Genomic DNA, 22,973 nt, shown 5'->3' with positions numbered 1-22,973 from the left:
TAGACACACAGAAGAAAGGATCAGTGAACTTGAAGACAAGTCAATAGAATTTATCTGAAATAAAATGAAGCATATAGAGAAAAAAAGAATGAAAACACTGAACAGAATATCTTAGAACTGTAGACGTTATCAAATTGTCTGACACATACGTAGTTGGAATCCCACAAGGAAAAGAGAGAGAGAATGCAAAAACAAAATATTCACAGAGATAATAGCCAAGGATTTTTCAAAATTTATCAAAGAAATTGACCCACAGATCTAAGATGCTCAGCAAACCACAAGGAGGATAACAAACTACAAACAGAACTACACCTAAGTATGTTGTGTCAGAAAGCTAAATATCAAAGATAAATAGAATATCTAAAATGCAGCCAGATTAAAAAGACACATTGCGTTCAGGGGAACATCATTAGAAATGATGGCAGATGGGGTTGGCCCCATGGCCAAGTGGTTAAGTTCGCACACTCTGCTTCAGTGGTCCAGGGTTTCACCAGTTCGGATCCTGGGCATGGACATGGCACCACTCATCAGGCCATGCTGAAGTGGCATCCCACATCCCACAACTAGCAGGACCCACAACTAAAAACAATATGCAACTATGCACTGGGGGGATTTGGGGAGAAAAACCAGGAAAAAAAGATTGGCAACAGTTGTTAGCTCAGGTGCCAATCTTAGGAAAAAAAAAAAAGAAAGAAATGATGGCAGACCTTTTCTCAGAAACAGTGGAAGCCAAACACAGGGTAGTATTGCCGTAAGGATGACAAATAAGTCAGTGGAGCAGAATATAGAATCTAGAAATTAACCCATACACTTATGGCCAATTGGTTTTTCACAAAGATTGCAAGTGAAATCTGTAGGGGAAGTGGGGCTGAAAAAATTAGATATCATTATGGAAACATGAACTTCAATCCCTACCTTACTCCATACACAAAAATTACTTGAGATAGATTGTAGATCTAGATATGAAAACTAGAACCATAACTCTTCTAGAAGAAAATATAAAATATTTTCCTGACCTTGGAGTACACACAGATTTCTTAGGACATAAAAATCATTAACCATAAATGATAAAATTAATAAATTAAAAATTCTGATTATGAATGTTTGAAAATAACTAGGTTGCTGCAGACTAAACAAAATATTCACATTACAAAGGTCTTATATTCAGAATATATAAAGAAGACAAATAACCCAGTTTGAAATATAGTAAAAGACTTGAGTAATCACCTCACCAAAAAAGGGCAAGATTTATAAATGGTCAATAAGCACATGAAAAGGTATACAAAATCACCAGTCAACAGGAAAATGCAGAGTCAAACCACTCTGAGATACCGTTTATACCCACAAGAATGGCTGATGGGTGGGTAAGAATGACTAAAATAAAATGTTATTTTGTTTTACCAAATGTTAGCAAGTATGTGGAGCGTCTAGAACTCTCATCCATACTGGTGGAAGTGTAAAATGGTACAGCCACTTTGAAAAGCTTTTTGGTAGTTTCCTATAAAGTTAAAAATACACTATCATATGACCCAGCAATCCCACTCCAGAGAATTTATCCAAAAAAGATGAAAATATATCCACAAAAAGACTTGTACAAAAATATTTATAGCAGCCTAATTCTTAATAGCCCCAAACTGGAAGCAACCTAGTGGGAGAATGCCTAAACAAATTGTGCTATATTAGTACAGTGAAAAACTGCTCAGCAATAAAAAGGAATCAACTACTTAATGACACAACATGGATATCAAAAACATTATGTTGAGCAAAAGAAGCCAGATACAAAAGAATATATACTGTATGTTTCCTTTTACATGAAATTCAAGAACAGGCAAAATTAATCCATGCGCTGGAACTCAGAACAGTTGTCTTTGGGGTAAGGGTGGAGGTTGACTGGAAGAATGTTCTGTATCTTGATTTCGGTGGTAATCTCTCGTGTGTATTTGATTGCCAAAACCCATCAAACTGTGTACTTAAGATCTGTTCATTCTATTGTATGCAAAACTTAATGCAATAAAAAACCCCCAAAACTTCAGACACAATCTCTGGTGTCAATGAGACCTGAGTTCTAGGCCTCAACTTCACCATTTACTAGCAGTGGCCCCTTGGGCAAGTTACTTAACCTCTCTGAACCCAAGTTTCCTCATCTGAAAAATAAGGATCAAAGCAATATCTATCCCATAGGGAAGGCCGAGGATTAAAGTGGTTTAATACATATAAATCACTTAGTATAGTACCTCACATTAATAAGTACTCATTAAGTGTTAGTCATTATTATTATTATTGTCCTTTTGTTTTTTAACTGAAGAAACAGAATAGTTAACTAATTTGCCCAAGGACACTGGTAGTATATTACAGAGGTCAGAAGTGAGTCCAGTTTCGCTGCAAGGCAGTTCTGAAGACGATTCTACTGCTGCTCCTAATGAATCTCTTTAAGTCCTACATCAAATTGTTTTGGAAAAGACATGGAGAATTAGTTGTGATTGATTGGTTGGTTAATTAAGCTGACAGAGACATGAAAGGCCATTAATCAATCTTGTACTATTGAACTCTATTGTAGGAAGATTAGTTTGGCAATATTGTATAGGATAGGTTGGGTCATATAGAAACTGGTTAGTTATGAAGTAATTAGAGTGATCCTAAGAAGGGGGTGGTGCAAACCTTGGTAGGGTGGTAACAATGGGAATAGCAAAGAAAGAACGGATTCCAGATGGTGGATAGGTGGATTCTTGATGACTTGACAACTGATTGACTGTGGGAGTTGAGGATAAGGAGTGGGACCAAAAATGTCTCTGAAGAGAATGGCTGAGCCTTAAATACAAGTAGGGATGTCACGGGAACAGATTGGTTGCGGGGTAGGGGGCAGGGGAGTCAAGGTATGAGCTTAAGTGAATTTAATGTGATCAACCAGCACAACACCCAGAAGAGCAGTGTCTGACAGATAGTTAGCAGACTGTGTACAGCTGTTCAGGAGAGGTGGGCCCAGAGGGAGCAGATCTGAGAGATACGTGTTGGTGACAGCTGGCGTTCTCTGAGTGAGTGGAGCAAGAAGGTGGAGTGAGAGCTGAGGATGGCCACATTCGGAGGGTGGAGGAGAAAGAAACCATCGAGCAGGGTGGTTGCTGACTTCTGTGTAGAACGATGGTGCTATTGTCACTTGGCCAACTGGACATGTTTAATGCAATTTTCTTAATGTGATTGCCTCTCTCTCTCCTTTGTAGAATATCACAAAAACTGTTGCATTTCTTAAACTTTGAAAGGGCGTTAGTGTGCCCTTATAGAAAACTGAGGCCTAGGGATGTGAAATTATGTAGCTAAGGTCACAAGACCATGATGTGATAGTATGTCAACCAAGGCATTTGTTTCTCTTGTTGATACAGCAGGCGTTTATTAAACACTCTTCTGGGTGCATTGTAGGATAGAAAGGAATGTAAGATTCTCAAGGAGTTTATAGTTTTACCAGGAAGGCAAGACACATATAAAACAGCTGGATAACAATGTAAGACCCTTTAGATCACATGCCAAAATGAGCCTAGTCAATGAAGATCACAAGAGTAGAGAGACGAGAGTCAGTGAACTCAGATGGCCTTGTTTCATGGATGAGTCAAGACTTAAGGTTTAGAAAAGGAGTATAAAATGAGCAGATGAGAGGACATTTAAGAAAAGAGAAGAATATAAACCAGGTTTTTAACAACTTGCAAATCCTGTTTTAACTTTTTTATTGACTCATTTTACCATGGCTCCCTGTGAAATGAATGGCTTAGTAATCCATCAGTCTGGTACCGGTGTGAGGAGACACTGTCCAGAGCCAGTTAACCTCAGAAAAATAAACCCACTGAATATAGGCAGTGCTCCCTCATTCATTCATTCAGCAGCCATTTACTGAACAACAACTGTGTGCCAAGCACAGGACCAGGTATTAGAGATACAAAATGAATAACGTTGATATCTTGCTCTTAAGAAACCAGTAATGCAGAAGCAACTTTACACTACTCTTAGCGAGAAAAATGTAAAATGTGTAATTGTCTGCTTTAGAAATTTAACAATGTTCATGGAACATTTGTTGATAATCATATCTGAGGACTTAGTAAAAATGTTGATCAGTTCCTCAGAAGTAGAAATAAGACTATCTCTAACCCCAATGCAATAAAATAATAAAATTAGGGAAGAATGAAAGAGGAACAATAACCCTCTCCCCTCCAAAAAACCTTCTCTCTCACCTTTGCATCACAGAAGAAATTAAACCTAGACTACAGAATATCTAGAAAAATACATATGTGAAAACACCATATAGCTCAATCCAAGGGGTGCCACTAAAATTGTTCTTGATGCAAATTTCATAGCCCAAATTAGTTTCTAAGAGTTCAGAGAACAACAGTAAAATCAATCTAAAGAACACAGAGGAAATAAACATCAAAGCAGACATGAATTAATTAGAAAGCATGAAAAAGAAAACCAGAATTGATAAATGCCTCCAAAAGTTGATTTTTTGCCAAAACCAATAAAACAGAGATGATGTTGGCTAGCTTAATTAAGAGGGGAAAGGGAGGAACTCACAAATACAGAAGATTAGAAATGAAAAATGGCAAACAACAACAGATGCAGAGGAAATTGGAAGAATCGTAAATAGTACTTTGTCAACTTTTCAACAAATAATTTTGACAAACTGCGTGAAATAAATTATTTTCTGAGAACATATGAATCACCAAAAATTGATACTAGAAGAACGATTATTAGACAACCTAAATAAATATATCCATGAAAGAAAGAGAGAAAGTTATCAAAGAGTTTTCCCTGGAAAAACACTAGACGCAGGTGGATTTTTCATAGCTGAATTGGCTCAAAATGTCAATAAACAGGTAAGCCCTAATCATAAAAATATTTCTGTAGAAAGTGAGCCTTTCGAATTATATTTAAGAAGACAACAAAATACTGATAACCTGACAGGTTAAAATAATAACATACTACAAACTACTCTTATTTGTGAATGGCAACGGAAAAATCATACGTAGACTATTAACAAAAATGATTCTAACTATTAACAAAAATAATTCACTAATATATAAAGCATGATAAACCAAAACCAGGCAAGTTTTAGACCAAAAGTATAAGAATGGTTCCATCTTAAGAAATGTATTGACGTAACTTACTAAATTTATGGGTGAAAGATGTCAAAGCTCAGTAGTTGCAAAAAAAGGCAGTTAGCAAAATTCAACAATATTCCTAATAAATACTTTTAGTGAAAATAGGACAAGATGGATATTTCTTTAACGTTATTTAAACTACGTGTATGTGTGTGCATATTTGTAATTGAAAGCTAGCATTATGCTTAATAGTGAAAATCAAGAGCATTCTGTTTAAAGTGAAGATTAAAACAAGACAAGGTACCCACCGTCAACATCATCATGTAACATAATTTGGATTCTAGAGCAATGTCTGATAAACTATACCACCTGTGGGCCAACTGCCTGTTTTTGTAAATAAAGTTTTATTAGAACACAGTATTGCCCATTCATTACCATTTTGTCTATGACTGCTTTCACACTACAATTGCAGAACTGAGTAGTTGTGACAGAGGCTGTATATGATAAAGCCCACAATATTTACTGTCTGGCCCTTTATAGCAAAAGTTTGCCCATCTATGTTCTAGACAATACAAATAAAGAAGACAAACAAATATGAGATATAATTATTGCAAGGGGGAAGCAGAATTGTTATTATTTGCAGAAGATACATAGGAAACCCAAGATGGATGGTTATAAAATAAATTTCTTTAAAAAAAATCACTAATTTTCTACTTTACAAACAATAAAAAGTTATAGTGGAAGAAGAGCTCTCATTTAGAGAAGCAGACACACAAAATATTTCTTGAAATAAACTTAAGAAATATGTGTAGAAACATATGAAAAACCTAAACTTTCTTGAGGATCATAAGAGAAGAAAAATGATAGACATATAAAAATATTTCTAATTGTTACTTATTTTACATTAAGCTCCTACCAAAAAAACCCCCAAGTAATCTGTAAATTCAATTCAATACCAATTAAAGTATCAGTAGGATATGGGTTGAGTTGGTGGCGGAGGGACTTAAAAATGATACTAAATAATATAACTACAGATGGATGCATATAAAAGTATGTGTATATACACCAGTTAGTAAACACACATTTATTTCATTGTTCTGTCAGCTCAGAGGACCTAGAAGCAAAGAAATCCCGACAGCAAAGATTACACCCAGCATCCAGATCTTGATTTCCAATAATATTTTCCAATAAAAGAAACCAAGATTCCCTGGGGGGAATGGCTGATTCTAGGACTGGAGGAGGGAATATACAAGATAAGCCTATAGAATCCTGTAATGCTAGAAAGCAAAGTACTGAAAACAGTAAAAACCCCTGACAGAGATGTGGATGTGTCAAAGGGACGCAGGAGCCAACTGAAAGAGTTCCCACTGGCGAAACCTGGAATGATTTGAGCAATCAACAAACGATGCAGTATTAGATTATAACCCAAGTATAAAATAAAACCTATGAGTTTGTACTGAAATATATAAGTAATTGAATAAATAAATAAATGGGGGAGAATAGACAAATCTCCTGTGCAGAATTCCAAATACTGTATTTAGAAACTCCCCCATTAAGGAGGCTGTCATAATGCCCTACTCCTTAAGTGTGGGCTGTGCATGGTGACTTCCTTCCAAAGGGTATGGGATGGAAAGGGGGAAAAGAGTCACTTTACAGTGGAGAAGCCTGACAACACTACTCCCACCTTAGCCCCACGGTCAAGGTCAATCAACAATGTTAATAGCATGTTCTTTGAGCTTGTCCTTTGATATGATATGATGAGAATGGTACTTGATGTCTGTGCTCTTCCTCCTAAAAACCTTTTACCTCTGTCTAACTATGAGAAAAACATCACACAAACCCAAACTGAAGGACATTCTGTAAAATACCTGACCAGTGTTTTACCTCCTCAAAATTGTCAAGTTCATCGAAAACAAGGGAAGTCTGAGAACCTGTCACAACAAAGAGGAGACTAAAGAGACATGACGAGTAAATGTAATGTGGTCCTGAATGGAAACCTGGGATAGAAAAAGGACATTTAGTCAAAACTAAGAAAATCTGAATAAACTATGGACTTTAATAATAATGTATTAATATTGGATCATTGTATTATCAGTATGATATATTTTGATGTAAGTATCATACTAATTAATAATGTAAGGTGTTAACAGTAGGGGAGACTGCATGTGGGGTATTATCTTCACAGCTTTTCAATAAATCTAAAACTATTCTAAAGTAAAAAGTTTATTTAAATAAAAAAGAATAAAAATTGAATGTAAAATATAATAAAGTATATAGATTGGCCTCAATAAATTTCCCAGATCATGAACATATAAATGTATATTTTAGAAAAGTAAGAAGAAGATACTAAAGGTCATCTGAAAAAATAAACATATGAGCATGAATGGGGAAAAAAATTTTAAGATTAATAAAGGGTCCTAGTTCTATCGAACATTAAAACATGTCACAAAGATACCTTAATCAGAACAGTTTGTTACTGGAAGGGAACTAAGCACTGGAAATGGGACAGAATAGAACTCAGAAATTGATTCAAATACATTTAGAATTTTTCATATGATAAAGGTGGCCTTTCAAATCAGTGAGGAAAAGATGGATTGATGGAAAAACGTTATTGAAATAACTGATAAGCAACTTGGAAATTTAGCTGCATACCATATTTCTTTCACAAAAATCCAGATCAAACATTAAATGTAAAAAAAAAAAAATCAAACCACAGTAGTAAACAAACATGAATAAGTTTATTTATGCTCTTAAAATGTGAGAAACTTTTTAGAGTCAGACAATATATCCAGAAGCCATATAGAGAAGTAGTGGTAAACATGTTTACATCAAAATTTTAAACTTATTTATTGAAGTAAATGTCATAAGACCAAAAGAAATAAAACAAATGGGGGAGGGAGAATATTTGCAAAACATGACAAATAAGGGGCTGACTTTCTTATTTTATAAGGTGTCCTAACAAATATATTTTTAAATTTCTCTCCCCAAAATGAAAATATAATACCCTCCTCCAAAATAGTGGGCAAATGAACCTGGCTTATTTTTTGTGTGGGAAGAGAAATTGGTGTAACTTCTTTGAAGGCAATTTGTCAATATTTACCAAAATTTCAAAAGCATTCTCAGCACTTCCACTGCTAGGAATTTCACCAAAGTATTGGGGGGTAAATGGGCAAGAATGTTCGCTTCAGCATTGTTGGTGAAAACAAAACTCTAGAAACCACCTAAGTGTCTATTAGTAGGGGCCAGGATAAATGTATTCTGCCACCCCATTGTGGAATTCTCTGCAGCCTGTAGAGGGAATAAGGTAGAACTTCATGTGGGAGAAGCTCCAGATACAGGATCAATGTCCAAAACAAGATGCAGTGTCCATCATGCATTTGTGCTATATACCTGAAAATATTTTCTGGAAAGATTCATAAAGAGCTTTTACCAGTAGTTATCTTGGAGGCGAAAGATTCAAGTGGAGGACTGATGAGAAGAGAATTTTACTTTTCCTGTGCTAATTTTTTACACTGAGACTTTTGTTACCTTATTAATTATTAAAATTACAAAAACCAAAAATAGGAACAAATACAGATAACCTTTTCAATAAGCTTTACAAAATTTTAAACCTTACATTGCTTCAGTCTCAAATTACTGTCTCTGACTAGAATTAACACACTGATTTAAAATAAATTTAACCAAAAGCAGACTTTAGTATGTGTTGCCTTTTTTTCCAGCAAATATATACAGCATACCTTGGAAATATTGCAAGTTCAGTTCTAGACCACTGCAATAAAGTGAATATTGCGATAGAGCAAGTCACACACATTTTTTGGTTTCCCAGTGCATATAGAAGTTATGTTTACACTATACTGTAGTCTATTAAGTGTGCAATAGCATTATGTCTAAAAAAGACAATATATATACCTTAATTTAAAAAGAATTTATTGCTAAAAATGCTAACCATCATCTGAGCCTTCAGCAAGTTGTAATATGTTTGCTGATGGAGAGGCTTCCCTCCATGTTGATGGCTGCTGACTGATCAGTGGTTGCTGAAGGTGGGATGGCCATGGAAATTTCTTAAAATGAAGGTTGCCACATCGACTGACTCTCCTTTCACGAACCATTTCTCTGCAGCATGCGATACTGTTTGATAACACTTTACCCACAGTGGCACTTCTTTCAAAATTGGAGTCAATCTTCTCAAATTTTGCTGCTGTTTTATCAACTAAGTTTATGTCATATTCTAAATCCTTTGTTGTCATTTCAACGTTCTTCACCAAGAGTAGATTCAAGGGCAAAACAATATTATCCTCAGGTCCTGATGCTATCTTGTTGAGAGCTGGTGGTCCTTCACCCCTCGTGGAGGTGATGCCGAGCTGCTTTTTCTCATCATTTCTGAGCCTTTCAGGTCTTCCTGTGCGTCCCTCTCTTGGGAGAATCTCTTACATTATCGTCATCTTCTTCCCCATTTCTCACTGTTCCTTTCATATTGCATTAGGAAAGTGTTTTATGATACTTGGGTAGGAGATATAGTGGGAGACAAACCATCATCTCTAGAATAGTACTCAATACTGATAATTGAAACATTTTTCTTTGTATATCTGTATCTTAGTCAATTGTCAGGTTTTCCCCCTACGCAAGGAGAGTGAGGAGTATAGATAATCCAAATGTCATCTATATTTGGCCTCAGAGTGTGTTTTCTCCATAGCTCTGAGTTCTGGATATATCTGAGATTCCAGGAACTGACTTTAAACAACATCAGGAAGCTTCGCAGTGAGGATTGGTCTGACTCACAAGTTAAGTGGGTGGCTTTTCAGGTGCCCCGTTCTTTAGACCTTGCTCAAGTCTCTCCTACAGAAACTGCATGCTTGGATTAGCCCACTTTCTCTCAGATCTTGGCAAAACTGACCCTTCCAGTATTCCCTCCTGTCAAGAAGTGGTTACCACTTGGGTTTCTATTTCTAATTCCTGCAAAGTTGAGTAAATAGTGTGAAACATCACTGCAGTGAGTGGTTAAGTGGGAGATATTATAAAAACAAGTAGAATTTGGTACCTACTGTCAATAAACAGGAAATAAAAATTTCATAATCTTCCCTGACTCATGTGGCGTTGACTTGTATTTATGGCACCTTCTACTTTTTAATGGGGAATGACAAAAAATAAAGTAGTAAGATTTTCTCAAATTAAAAAAGAATTGATTGCCTGCTCCTCTATGCCCCCACACCCCCTCAATACATTCTTTCATTATTTCAATAACCTACTATAGTATAATACAGAATAGTGAATGTTTCATTTCTTTATTTTTATTTTTTAATTGAGTTATAACTAACATAATACTATATTATTTTCAGGTGTATACTATAATGATTCGATATATGTATATATTGTGAAATGATCATCACAGTAAGTCTGGTTAATACCCATTACCACACATAGTTAGAAATTTTTTTTCTTATAATGAAAACTTTTGAGATTTACTCTCATAGCAACTTTCAAATACACAATACAGTATTATTTCTTAACTATAGACACCATAATTACACTACATCCCTAGGACTTACTTATTTTATAACTGGAAGTTTGCACCTTTGACCACCTTCGCCCATTTTGCCCACTCCCACCCCCTCCCTTTGACAACCACCAATATGTTCTCTTTATCTCTGAGTTTATTTGGTTTTTTTGGATTCCACATATAAGTGAAATCATACAATATTTGTCTTTTTCTGTCTGACTTACTTCACTTAGCATAATGCTCTCAGGGTCCGTCTATGTTGTTGCCAATGGCAGAATTTCCTTCTTTTTACGGCTGAATAATATTCCATTGTGTATATATGTACCATAATTTCTTTATCCATTCATCCGTCCATATCAATGGACACTTAGGTTGTTTCCATGTCTTGGCTATTATAAATAATGTTGCAGTGAACATGGGAGTACATATAAATTTTTGCATTAGTGTTTTTGTTTTCTTTGAATAAATACCCAGAAGTAGACTTGCTGGATCATTTGGTATTTGTATTTTTAATTGTTTGAGGACCCTCCATACTGCGAACATAACCACTCGGCCATGGGGCCAGCCTCCCAGTTTCATTCTTTTGCATGTGGCCATTCAGTTTTCTCAACATTATTTATTGAAGAGACTATCCTTTCTCTGTTGTATATTCTTGGGTCCTTTGTCATAAATTAATTGACTATACATGCATGAGTTTATTTCCGGGCTCTCTATTCTGTTCCGTTGGTCTGTGGATCTGTTTTTGTACCAGTACCATAGTATTTTGATTCCTGTAGCTTTGTAACATAGTTTGGAATCAGGAAGCGTCATGCCTCCAGCTTTGTTCTTCTTTCTTGAGATTGCTTTGGCTACTCAGAATCATTTGCGGTTCCATACAAATTTTAGGATTAGTTGTTTTATTTTTGTGAAAAATGCCATAGGAATTTTCATAGGGATTGCATTGAATCTGCAGACTGTTTTGGGTAGTATGGATATTTTAACAGTATTCTTCCAGTCCAAGAGCACAGAATATCTTTCCATTTATTTGTGTCTTCTTCAATTTCTTTCATCAATGTCTTAGAGTTTTCACTGTAGAGATCTTTCACCTCCTTTGTTAAATTTATTCCTACGTATTTTATTCTTTTTGATGTACTTGTAATTGTTTTCTTAATTTCTCTTTCTGATAGTTCGTTATTAGTATATAGAAACACAACTGATTTATATATATTGATTTTGTGTCCTGCAACTTTACTGAATTCATTTTTTAGTTATAACAGTTTTTAATGCAGTATTTAATGGAGTATTCAATGGAGTATTTAGAGTTTTCTATATATCATATGTCATCTGCAAATAATGACGGGTTTACTTCTTCCTTTCCAATTTGGATGCCTTTTATTTCTTTCTCTTGCCTAATTGATTTGCCTATGACTTCCAATACTATGTTAAAAAACAGTGGCAAGAGTGGGCATGCTTATCCTGTTCCTGGTGCTGGAGGACAAGCTCTCAGCTTCTCCCCGTAGAGTATGATGTTGGCTGTCTCACATGGCCTTTCTTATGTTGAGAAGACAGTGAATATTTCAAATGGGAGGCCACACCCTGTGCTTATTCATACTTAGACCCCTTCCACTTGGCCCAGTGTTCCATGTATGGCGAGTGTTAACCTTATGGTTGTTAAATGTGAGCTTTAACCCTGAATCCTTAGGACTTACCCCCTGCTTCTCAGTGTTCCTCACACCTTTTGCTGTCCACAAGAGGAAAAACAAAACAAAACCATACAAAAACTAGCCTCTTTGACCACTTTCACTTAAAATGCTTCTAAAACTTTAACATGCATATGAATCAACGGTGGTTCTTGTTAAAATGCAGATTCTGATTCAGCAATTCTGAGCTAGGGCCAAGACTCTTCATTTCTAATAAGCTCCCCGGAGAGGCTGGTAGTCCTGGTCTTTGAGTATCAAGAACTTAGAGTTGACTTGTGTGTGCTGTTAATTAGCTGAGTGTTTAAGCAGTTAAGAAAGACATGTTTTAGTTTCCCAGTGAATATGTCATTTAATATTTCTTACACACATATATATAGAAAGGGGTGAAAAGGGGTTAATAGGGTTCAGTGTGAATAATGTTTGATGTTTAGAAGGTGAAAAAGGAGAATAACGAAGCTGGCTGGATCTTGCTTGTGTGCTCTGCTTCAACTCAGCAAGCACATCCAGAGTGGGGGGTGAGCAGGGTCAGCTGCTAAAGCGCAGGTTACTGTGGGGGTGAAACACAGCAGCTGTTTGATGTCTCCCCCAATAGCACACCCCCATTTGGGGACCGGAGCGTGGGAATGTATTGTATCCAAAAGAAATTACAAGGAGTGGCATCTTAGACAGGCAGGTAGGAGTTTACAGGATATCAGTGATCTAATTTGTATGACTTATCTTCTACAGAGTTGTGTTTATCTACTTCTTTTACCACAATTTAGGAACATTTTCTGGCTCTCAGTGTCCTGTTTTCTTAGATGGAAATATACGGTGTGTGTGTGTGTGTGTGTGTGTGTGCGTGTGCGTGCGTGCACACACATGCGCACGCGCCATTTAAAGCAGAAAATTGGAAGATCATTTTTATCTTCTGTGATAACTTTTTGCATTTCAGGTTCCTTGAAGTAGCTCTGCCTGTTTGCGTCTGTTTTAAAGATGGTAACAGAGCAACAGGCCCCATGACGGGGACAGTGGTAGCCAATGGGCCTGTGGTCACGCACAGCAGGTGGTGTCCTCACCCTCTCTTTATGGTAATTGCATTGGTTGCAGATACATGGAAATCCAAACTAGATACACTTTTTAAAGTGCTCCCAAAACACTCGTAATTGCCATTTGATGCCATTTGGCTTGCACACCATAACTACTCAATTTAGACTTCTTTTCATCCCAAATGGTGCTGTTTATAGCATCTTCAGTTGAGCTACCCACAAGCCCAACTAAATTAATCTCTCCAAAAGTAAGGAAGTGAAATCAAGTGAGTTGAGGGAAGGCTGGCCAAGATAGTCATGTATCAACAGTGTGCACAGCAGTGGAAATTCTTACCGCTTCCCTGCAGCGTGATGGTGATGTTCATTTTACAGAGAGGAAACAGAGGTCCAGAGAGGTAGAGAACTTGGCCCGAAGTCACACAGTTATGCACTTGAGCCAGGATTTGAACTCAAGTGTGTCTGGCCTGTGCCAGGCCCACTAAGTCTCTGACTTTGCACTGCCAGTGCTTTAGGGCACTGGGCATCGTTTGAAGCTGTTTTTAAATAAATGACAGGGAAACACTGTTCCGAGGCTCTCTATCTCACGCTGTAGATAGAGCCTGTGCCTTGGCGTCACCAACCGTCTTGTTTCTTTCAGGCTTTTTAAAAAGTCTACCATAATGTGCAATGTGACAGCCTCAGTTAAAATGTCCTTTTTATTATGATCAACAATAAAAATCAGGAAAATCCTCTCATTATATATCATGGCTTTAAGAATTTCATTTGGTGGCCGGCCTGGTGACGCAGCGGTTAAGCGCGCAGGTTCGGCTTTGGCAGCCTGGGGTTCGCCGGTTCAGATCCCAGGTGCGGACATGCTGTGGCAGGTGTCCCACATATATAGTAGAGGAAGCTGGGCATGGATGTTAGCTTAGGGCCAGTCTTCCTCAGAAAAAAAGAGGATTGGCAGATGTTAGGTCAGGGCTAATCTTCCTCGGGGGGAAAAAAAGGAATTTCATTTTGCTGTGATTGGTCATTGCACTAAGTGAGTTCTAAAGTCTTCTCTAGGACTTCAATTTTATTTTTCAAGTTTCTGTTCTTATGCTGCACTATTAGCATTCTAGCTGAGGAGAGTTCATTGTTCCAGTTTTAGTCATTATAATACAGTCCTGTTTAATATTGCATGATCCGTGGGTGCCATAAACTTGGTACAAATTGGAGTGCTGATATAACATGAAATGAAGCGCCTTGTCTGAATGTTGCTTTTGTTTTGCATTTAACAAATTAGTATGTTGACATTTGTCACTGATGGATTTCATTATTTGCTGAAAGGGTTTTAGGGGGTTTGACAGCATGAATGGTTTGTCCTACAGACTTTTGAGAATTGATAAAAGCCTCTTTGTTCTTTGTACAAAAGCACAACAGATATCTTATTGATGGACACACAAAAAGGGATGGCTTATGTAGCTGCAACATAGAATAAACCAAGAAAATAATTTTTGAGTTGCTACTTAGGCTTTTATGTGATTTCTTCCTTTTACTCCTGATTAAAGAATGCATTTTATTCATCTCAATAACAAGCTCAAGAGCAGTCGCTGATCTTTTAGTAAATTTAGAATCCTGGTTTCTTTATACTCCACTTACATATTGTTTATGAAAGGCGGTTTAAAATGTTATAAAAGCAGTTATTGTGTAGGGCTTGAATTGAATAACTCCCCCAGATTCCCAGATAACAGAGAGATAAGACGGAAGAGTCAGCCTGTGGCTCGAGACACTACAAGTGGCATATAGGCAAGAAAATTTTGTTTAAAATTCTAGTTTAATCAAAATAGTAAAAATATGTGTTCTTCTGTCATTTCTTTTCTGTAGTTATATTTAGAGGGCCAGCCTTACCATTCAAATGTACCTCCCCTGTACATGTCATGGAGCCCTGATCAGAAAGCTGCTCACCTCACACTTTCGCCCTAACCCTGTTAAAAGCCATCGTAAACTATACTCTGGGAAGCATGCGCGCGCACACATACGCACACACACACACACACAACTTCCAGTAAAAGCCATGCTAGAAAGCCACAAATACTGAAATCTATCAATGATCAGATTAATAATACCCATCACTGACAACTGCCAACACTCAGACTAAAGCAGTCAGACACCGTGCAGAACCATCCATCAGCCCTGTCATTTTGGCGGGGAGTGGCGAGTGGGGCCTCTCGGGGGAGGGGCTGCAGAGGCTGAGAGTAAGCAGAACATAAAGCAGGGGGGTGCAGAGCCAAACATGACCCGAAGTTTCTGCTGTGGAAACACAGGAACCAAGAGAGGGAGAGAAGTGCATGACGTAGTGCAGAAGTAAAGCTTTTGCTTACCGAATGTCACCCGCTGCTAGGCTGTGATCTCCATGAGGACCTCAGTCCCTGTCTCTTTTGTTTGTGAATATATCCCAAGCACCAGGCACAGGGCCTGGCACTTAGCAGGCGTCCCATATTTGCTGAATGAATGAATGTTTCAGCGTCACTATCTGCCTTCCCTGTCCTGTTTGTCCAACCCAATCTGGGACCAAGAATTTCTGTTCCCTGAATGAAATCACTTTGTGAACCACGGAACCAAAGCTGGTCCCGCTGCACATGTGTTCAGAGTAGTAGCAGAGAGAAGAGCCGGATTGGAGTTCCAGCTCTGCCATGCATGAGCTTGCTGTTCCACGTTAGTCTTTTCCTCTTTCTGAATCTCCATTTTCTCACCTAAGGGAAAAAATCCACAACTTTCACAAAGAAAAATTATAAGGGTATTACTGTTCACTTTATTAATTGAAGAATTTCTCTTTTGGAAGGTCACTGATGGAAGAGTTAACTTACTAAGGAAAATACAAACACATTTTTGTGAGTGACATAATGGTATTTTAAAATCAGGCTTAATTGGTTTCCCAGAGACGCAAGGAAGAGCTGAATCTTGCAGCCACATGTGGAACTTGTGGACAGCCCTGCTTTGTGACTTCTGCATGCTGTTCCTCAAGTTGTCCCTTAGCTGTTGCCTCAGGGCGCTTTCTGCAGAGTAGGAAGCTGAAGAACTGAGAGATCTAGTGGTTGCCCCCCCACCCCCACCCCATGCAGAGTGGCTTCCCAGAGTTCCAGTGTGCAGGGTCCATCACAAAGTGTGCCCAACCCCTCACATCAGGTTGTTTTCTGTGGGCAAAGGTCTAAGAGGGAAGAGCCTTCCTGGTTGTGTGCCCCTCACATACACAGACACAAACACACAGCCTCCAGAGCTTCTTCCCAAGCAAGATCGTGGGCCTCGGGTGTGAACGGGACAGGACAATTCTCCCTTCAGCCATCCATGAACCTCCATTGAAACAACCCCTTGCAAACTGGAATGTGAGGTACTTTCTCATCTGAGCTGCTGACGAAGGTGCAGGTAGTTGGCTTTGTGGTGGCAGCAAGGTATAGAGAGTGGGCTGCCCTGGAAATCCAGGGCCTGAGGCTCAGTCCCCAACCTGCTCTGAGCCTCAGTTTCCTTCCTTGTTATTTGAAAGTAGAGATTACACCAAATAACCATCAAATGCCTTTCCAGCTCTAAGACTCTCTGAACTCCAGGTTTCTTCCTTTCCAACTTATGGAAATTATTTTCCCCACTTTTCGTGAGAGGGGAAGTATAAGACCCCAGGCTGTCTCTGACAACTGCCAAAGTGGCTGTTTTTTAATGGAAAGTCAGCTTCCTTCTTGGGTTGCTTAACATAGCAGAAGCTTCTCGAGAACAGAGAAGCCTAATGTTTCCCTCTAGCTTTTTGACGTCATTTGCCTGTGGGTGGGTTCCCGTCGGCCGCCGCCTCTCCAACCACACCAAATTTTATTGCACAGATTTAAAAAACATACCTCAGTGTGGCAGGCCACCTAAAGAAGCAATTTAGCTCAGGAGCCCTGCTGTTAAGCTGCGGCCAAGAGAGCTAGTTTCGGTCCAGCCTCGGACTGTGCCAGGATCTCGTCTGGAGGAGTAAATTAGCCATCCTCCCCGCTCCCGGCCCCCTGCCAGTAAAAGCGGAATGCTCACTTTACACTATCTCATGGGGGATTTGAAGAATAAGTCTAAACATGGACTTGAAAGCACTTAGCAGTCTAAGAGAGAGTGTAAGAGGGAGGGACTAACATTTGTGGCATGTTTACTGTGTGCCGAGTACTGGGGTGGCACTTGACTTTCATTCTTTATTTAACTCAGCTGTATAATCACACACAAAACTGTCAAGCAGTTGGTTTTTAGGCCATTAAGAACTTAAAACTTATCAAGAAGATGGTAGACAAGCAGAGGGAGAAAAGGGGAAACCAGACCTACCATAAACCCTGAGCAAGCTAAATGTCTTTGGCGTACTTAATGCCATCTACACAAGGGTGAAAAATCTGATTATGTCCATTTGCAACGCACCAGTATGAGGTATTGGAAATAAATCTGTGAGCACAAACATTTTGCCCTTTTGGTACCTTCAAATGTCAGAGAGTTTAGCTGAGTGATTACAGATCTAGCCACTGATAAATAACAGAGATGTTAATCTCATTCCAATATTTTCCTTTGTAAGTTAAAAATAATTTTGCCAACCCTCCTAGTACGTGTTTAGGTGATTAATCTTAAAGTGTGTAATAGGTGATAAATTCAGGAGAACCGAACTTGGTCGCCAAAATAAGCAACGTTGCCCATGACATTATGGAATAAAAACACAGCGGGCTTGGTCTTGCCTGCTTTGAAGCTTCCATTGCCTGGTAACGTGAGCAGGGCTCACAGTGAGGCACATGTGTGGAAATCACCCCACACAAAAACTGTGACTCAGGTCTGTTCTCAGAAGAACTGAGGTAATGGCTATTAATATTTTATTTCATACATTATAGTGTTTGCAAAAGTAAACACTGTAGTTAAGGTTGCCTGCATTGATGCTCCAGCATAACCCAGTTTTTCTTTATGCCAAGCTTGCTTTCCACAGCCATATTCAACCAAGAGATTTTCAGAGACTTAAAAAAAATGAATGAGAGAACAAGAGAGAAATTTTGAAAACAATTGGGTCAACCAGTATGGTTACACAACTGTGAAAAATATAACACTTTCTATACTTAGAAAATAGTACGAAATGTTTTCTTTTTCTTGTTTGTTCTTATTTCCCTCCCACGTGAAACCAGTGAACACCAACAACAAACTGCTGTGGTTGAAGCTTTCCTGAAAGGTGGCCCTCTGTCAGCAGAAGGAAAGGCCGCGTCTCAGCAGAGGAGACGTCTTTGTAACGTGCTGCTCTTACGTGGTGTAACACCCAGCTCAGAAGCATTTTGTGAACCTGGCATATACGGGTTTCTGCCCTCAGTTGCCACTCTGTCTTTCAGTGAGTCACCAGTTTCGGGCACGGGGTCTCCGTTGGTTCTGCTGTGACTGGGATTTCATAGAAAAGTTTTGAATAAAATATCTTGCAGACTTAAATCTGATGTGAATTAGCTGTGGCACCAAGGACACTGGCTCTCTGGGTCTTTGTTTTCTCCTATGTAGAATATGAGGGACAGACCTCCGAGATCCCTTCTGGATCAAGTGTTGTCCAAGGATTCTAGAAGCAGTCTCACACTTTCCTCAGCTTCAGTGTTGGCTCACCTCTCCACTCTAGGCCACCTCCCAGCTGTTGTGGCTGCAGAAGAATTGCTGTGAGCCAGATTCTGCACAGGCCTTGGAATCTGTGTGTTCCTGCCCCAGATTTGCTCTTCTCCCCACAACCATGGACTAATTTTCTTCTCCTCAGAGTGCTCCCTACACTCTCACCTTTCTTCCTCACCTCAGTCCTCCATCAAAATGAACCTGCTCTCTTTCCCAGCGCCCTTCCTGGCAGCTGGCTAAACAAATATGGCGTGCAGGTTCACCTTGCAGGGAGCAGCTATGAAACAGTGGGCTGTCTCCCCCTGGGCCCTGAGACCATGTAATGCCTTCCACCACTGGGGGTTGACTTCGTTGCCAAAGGGTCAGGCATCAGCAGCAGGCTGGTCAGCTAAAACCACCCAGTTAGGATCCCAGCTTCTCTGCAGTGTTGTCTCAGCCTTGTTCCCTCTGGCTTGCAGGTACAAAGATGGGTCTTAGATGGCCTTGCAGCGTGCAGCATATCAGCTACAGATCCACTTGGCCTCCCTCAAGGCTTGGGGGTGATTGCTGTTCCTGTCTCCCTATTCTGGCCACTCTTGCTTCTGCTGTTGACATGAAGATGTGCTTCTAACCTAAGGCACATGGCTTCACAGTGAGCAGGCATAGCACAGAGGGGAGCTGATCTGGGCACTGACCTAGGGTCCAGCTCCTTCTGAGGACAGCACGGTCTCACTTGCCCAGGACCTGTCATCTACACTTGTGCACAGTGGGATGCAGCAGCATTTCTAATTTTCTGTTGCTTGAGAAGTATGGGAATTTCCTTAGATCTTGTGGCAGCTCCTGACATTTGTGCAGAGAAGAGTCTTGGGTGGGGAAGGGACAGTCTTTTAGGATGAGCTCTATGAAACTGCCCATTTTTAGAGGTTTAAAATGATCAAATATCTGCAGTTTTATATGGTTCCTCCTAAAAGTTGCAAAGCTGGAGGAGAGTCAGGGCCTTGTCCTGATGTTGTGTTTGCCTCGTAAGCATGCTGGGTTTTGCTTAGAGTATTATGGTACAGAACATCAATATTCTACACCAAAGAATATTATTATAGATACTGTTACTACTACTAGTACTAACACTCTTATTATGACTGTTACTACTTGAGATCGCTTTAGAAACAATTGACAGAGAGAAAGGAAACACTAAACCATCCCTGGAAAGTCACTACTGCCCTGGCCCTGGCCCCTGGTCTTCCTCCTTGGGAACTAGTTATTTAAAGTGAGCTCTCACCGACTCCCATTCTTGTCTTGTTTGGCCAACCTGGTTAGTTTCAGAGATAAGGGATGTTGGGTGATCAGTGGCTCAGACGATGTAGCTGCCACAGTTTCATTTTCAAAATGCATGGTAATAAAAAAAGCCATTTGCTAACAAAAAGGGTGGGATTCATCGCCAAGTGGCATTCACATCCATGCTGTCACGCCTCACCCAGACTTCTCAGAGTAGCTGCTGGCTTGATGTCGTAGCTGAATGATGTCATTTCAATCATAACGTAGTTTTCCAGCTGGCCAGTGTGGAAAAGGGGCGTATTATTGTGGTATATTTTCCACTGTGTCTGAAAGAGAACGAAGCAGACGTGGATCTGTGACAGTATCAGTTCTGTTTATACAGGTGTGTCTGAAGGGTACAAGCTACCTTTCACTTGCAGAGGAAATGTGACTCTATGGCAAAAGCAAATTAAAAAAACAAAAAACTTTTCCTCAAGAGATTTAAAAAATATATAATTAATTTTTGGAACTGGCCTAGAGTACATTCAACTTGGAGAACTAGGGGGCATTACCCATTTCTGGCCTCATTTCTGTCCCTACTGACAGCACTCTGGCTTAACCCTTGTCCTGATTTCTCCAAAGGGAAAATGGAGACCTCCAAGATATTTATGTGTTTGTTTGTTTTTAACTTTTTGTTAACGTGCAATACATGTAGAAAAGTACACACACATCTTAAGTGTACAGCTCGTCAGACGTTCACAAACTAAACACACCTCTGTAGCTAGCATCTGATCAAGAAACAGGATATGACCAACACCCCGGAAGACCCCTGTGTCCGCTTCCAGTCACCTCCCACCCGACACGCACAAGGACCAATGTCCTGACTTCTAACAGAGTAGGTTTTCACTACCTTTGTCAGACTTGTGCTCTGGAGAACTATAAAATTGTGTTTTTAAGTTTGTTGTTTTAAGCCCCTAAATTTGTGGCAGTTTGTTACAGCACCAGCAGAAAACTGATACAGTGGTGCAGTCGGTAAGTGAGAGAGCCACAAGTCAAAACCCAGGCTCTGTCCCCATATCCTGAGTTCTTAACAACCACCATAATATATAGTTCTGCCTTTAGCTTTAATAGGTTTTCAGTCTTCTGTGGAGGGTAAGAAAGCAAAATAAAAGTCCAAATGCCAGTCAGCATCAATTTAAGTTAGGAAATAGGTAGAATGTGTCTTTGACATACCCTTACTTGTCCATTCTATAGGCTCCGTGTTCAGAATGTCTCTTGTCTAGAAAAATATAATGTGATATGTTACTAACAGTTCAGCATAAATTATTTCAGTGTATTATCCCTTCCTAAAGTATTTGGAGTATATGGAGATGAAGGCACAAGATGCCTCATATTTTCCAGGGTGGTCCTAGAAAGTATGGGACAGATGGTCATTCTCAGAGGCATTCATTCAACTTAACAACATTTCCCTTTAAAAGGTAATAAACCTCACCAGAAACCAAAATAAACGAATAAAAGGTTTGCTTTCCAAAGGCTCTTGGTATTAACTAACTTTTTCATTTAAATAAATGAAAACTTTTCATACAATAAAGAGAAACCTTTTCATACAATAAAGTATTTGTAGTTTAAAAGGCGACCCAAGGAATGACTCTCCAATGTTCATGAGGAGGACTACGCTAGAGTGCTGTAGCAGACCCTGTGGGTTGATGAACCCAACACCCATATGCAAACCCCTGCTTCCTGCCCTCCTCCACCACAGAATCAGAAAAAGCCAAAGACCCTCTCTCCCATGCTGCCTTATAGCTGGGGGTCACCAATGAGTGGAAATCTACTATGGGCTTTCTGGGAAAAGTTTTGCTTTCTTGATGAAAGGGATAGATGTTGCTGGCACAGCACCCTCTCCCTTTTGTTTCTATGTTGAACATGAAAGTGATGCCTGGAGCTGTGGTAGGTAACTTGTGACCATGAGGTGGCAAGCATGAGCACAAGAGTGAACGTGGCAAGGAGGGCAGAGTGGAAAGATGGAAAGACCTAGAGTTCTGACTGCATTGCTGAGTCACTGAACTGACCCCAACAGTCACCCTCCTCCAGGGGTCTTGTTACAGGAAAGAAAAAACCTCTCCTTCTGTTAAGCCAGCATTAGTTGTCTTTTCTGTTAGTTGCAGCTGCACATATTTCAGATGCATCCAGTTGCCTTTCAAATCGCAAGAAGGTAACCACCCAGGAATGGGGACCTGGAAGAGTTATTTAGACGGAGACGAATTCCTGTGATCCTCCCTACACTTTCACCATGGTGACGACATCCACAGAATGATGGATCAAGGGAGCCATCCCAGACAAGGGGATTTAACTATATCCAATAAACCTGGTACTTTCTATTTGGAGAGAAGAAATGTACGGCTCGTAATTTTAAATGAAAAGGTTAGTTAATCCCAGGAGACTTTGGAGAGCAAAACCTTTTATTCATTTATTTTGGTTTCTGGTGAGGTTTATTACCCTTTAAAGGAAAATGCTGTTAAGTTGAATACCTCTGGGAATGACCATCTGTCCCATACTTTGTAGGACCACCCTGGAAAATATAAGGCATCTTGTGCCCTTATCTCCGTAAGCGTGCCCTGTTGGTCTATTCATGGAGTCACAATTTGCCGTCAGGAAACATGGCTGTTGTCCTTAAAAGCCCAGTTATTTATGAGCCCCCAATAGCCAGGTGACCCCTTAGCCTTAATCACATTTGTTGATGCGGATGAGTACTTTCAGAAATTCAGAGAGAGATTTACCTTGTCAGCAGCCACTAGGAACATCTCTGACTGGATGAAGATAACTGGAGCAGGCTAACCCTTTGTACAAAGGCGGTAATAGATACTGTGGCGGCTGA

The 22,973-nt window shown here is 39.4% G+C and overlaps 1 protein-coding gene and 1 long non-coding RNA gene across 36 annotated transcripts in view; one reads left to right on the top strand and one right to left on the bottom strand.

Annotated features, from left to right (window-relative positions):
* Positions 1 to 22,973, top strand: part of AOPEP (aminopeptidase O (putative)) — a 374,345-nt gene that overhangs the window by 153,296 nt on the left and 198,076 nt on the right. The window lies entirely within an intron of this gene.
* Positions 18,076 to 22,951, bottom strand: LOC139041677 (uncharacterized). The gene is made up of 3 exons (XR_011497290.1): positions 22,876 to 22,951; positions 21,332 to 21,377; positions 18,076 to 20,445 (listed from the first exon to the last, which is right to left on the bottom strand). It is a non-coding gene; the product is annotated as an uncharacterized lncRNA (long non-coding RNA).

Source organism: Equus asinus, chromosome 23 (genome assembly GCF_041296235.1).
Source record: "Equus asinus isolate D_3611 breed Donkey chromosome 23, EquAss-T2T_v2, whole genome shotgun sequence".
NCBI lineage: Eukaryota > Metazoa > Chordata > Mammalia > Perissodactyla > Equidae > Equus > Equus asinus.
Note: the sequence above shows the minus strand (reverse complement) of the source record. Positions and strands in the feature narration are given on the sequence as shown.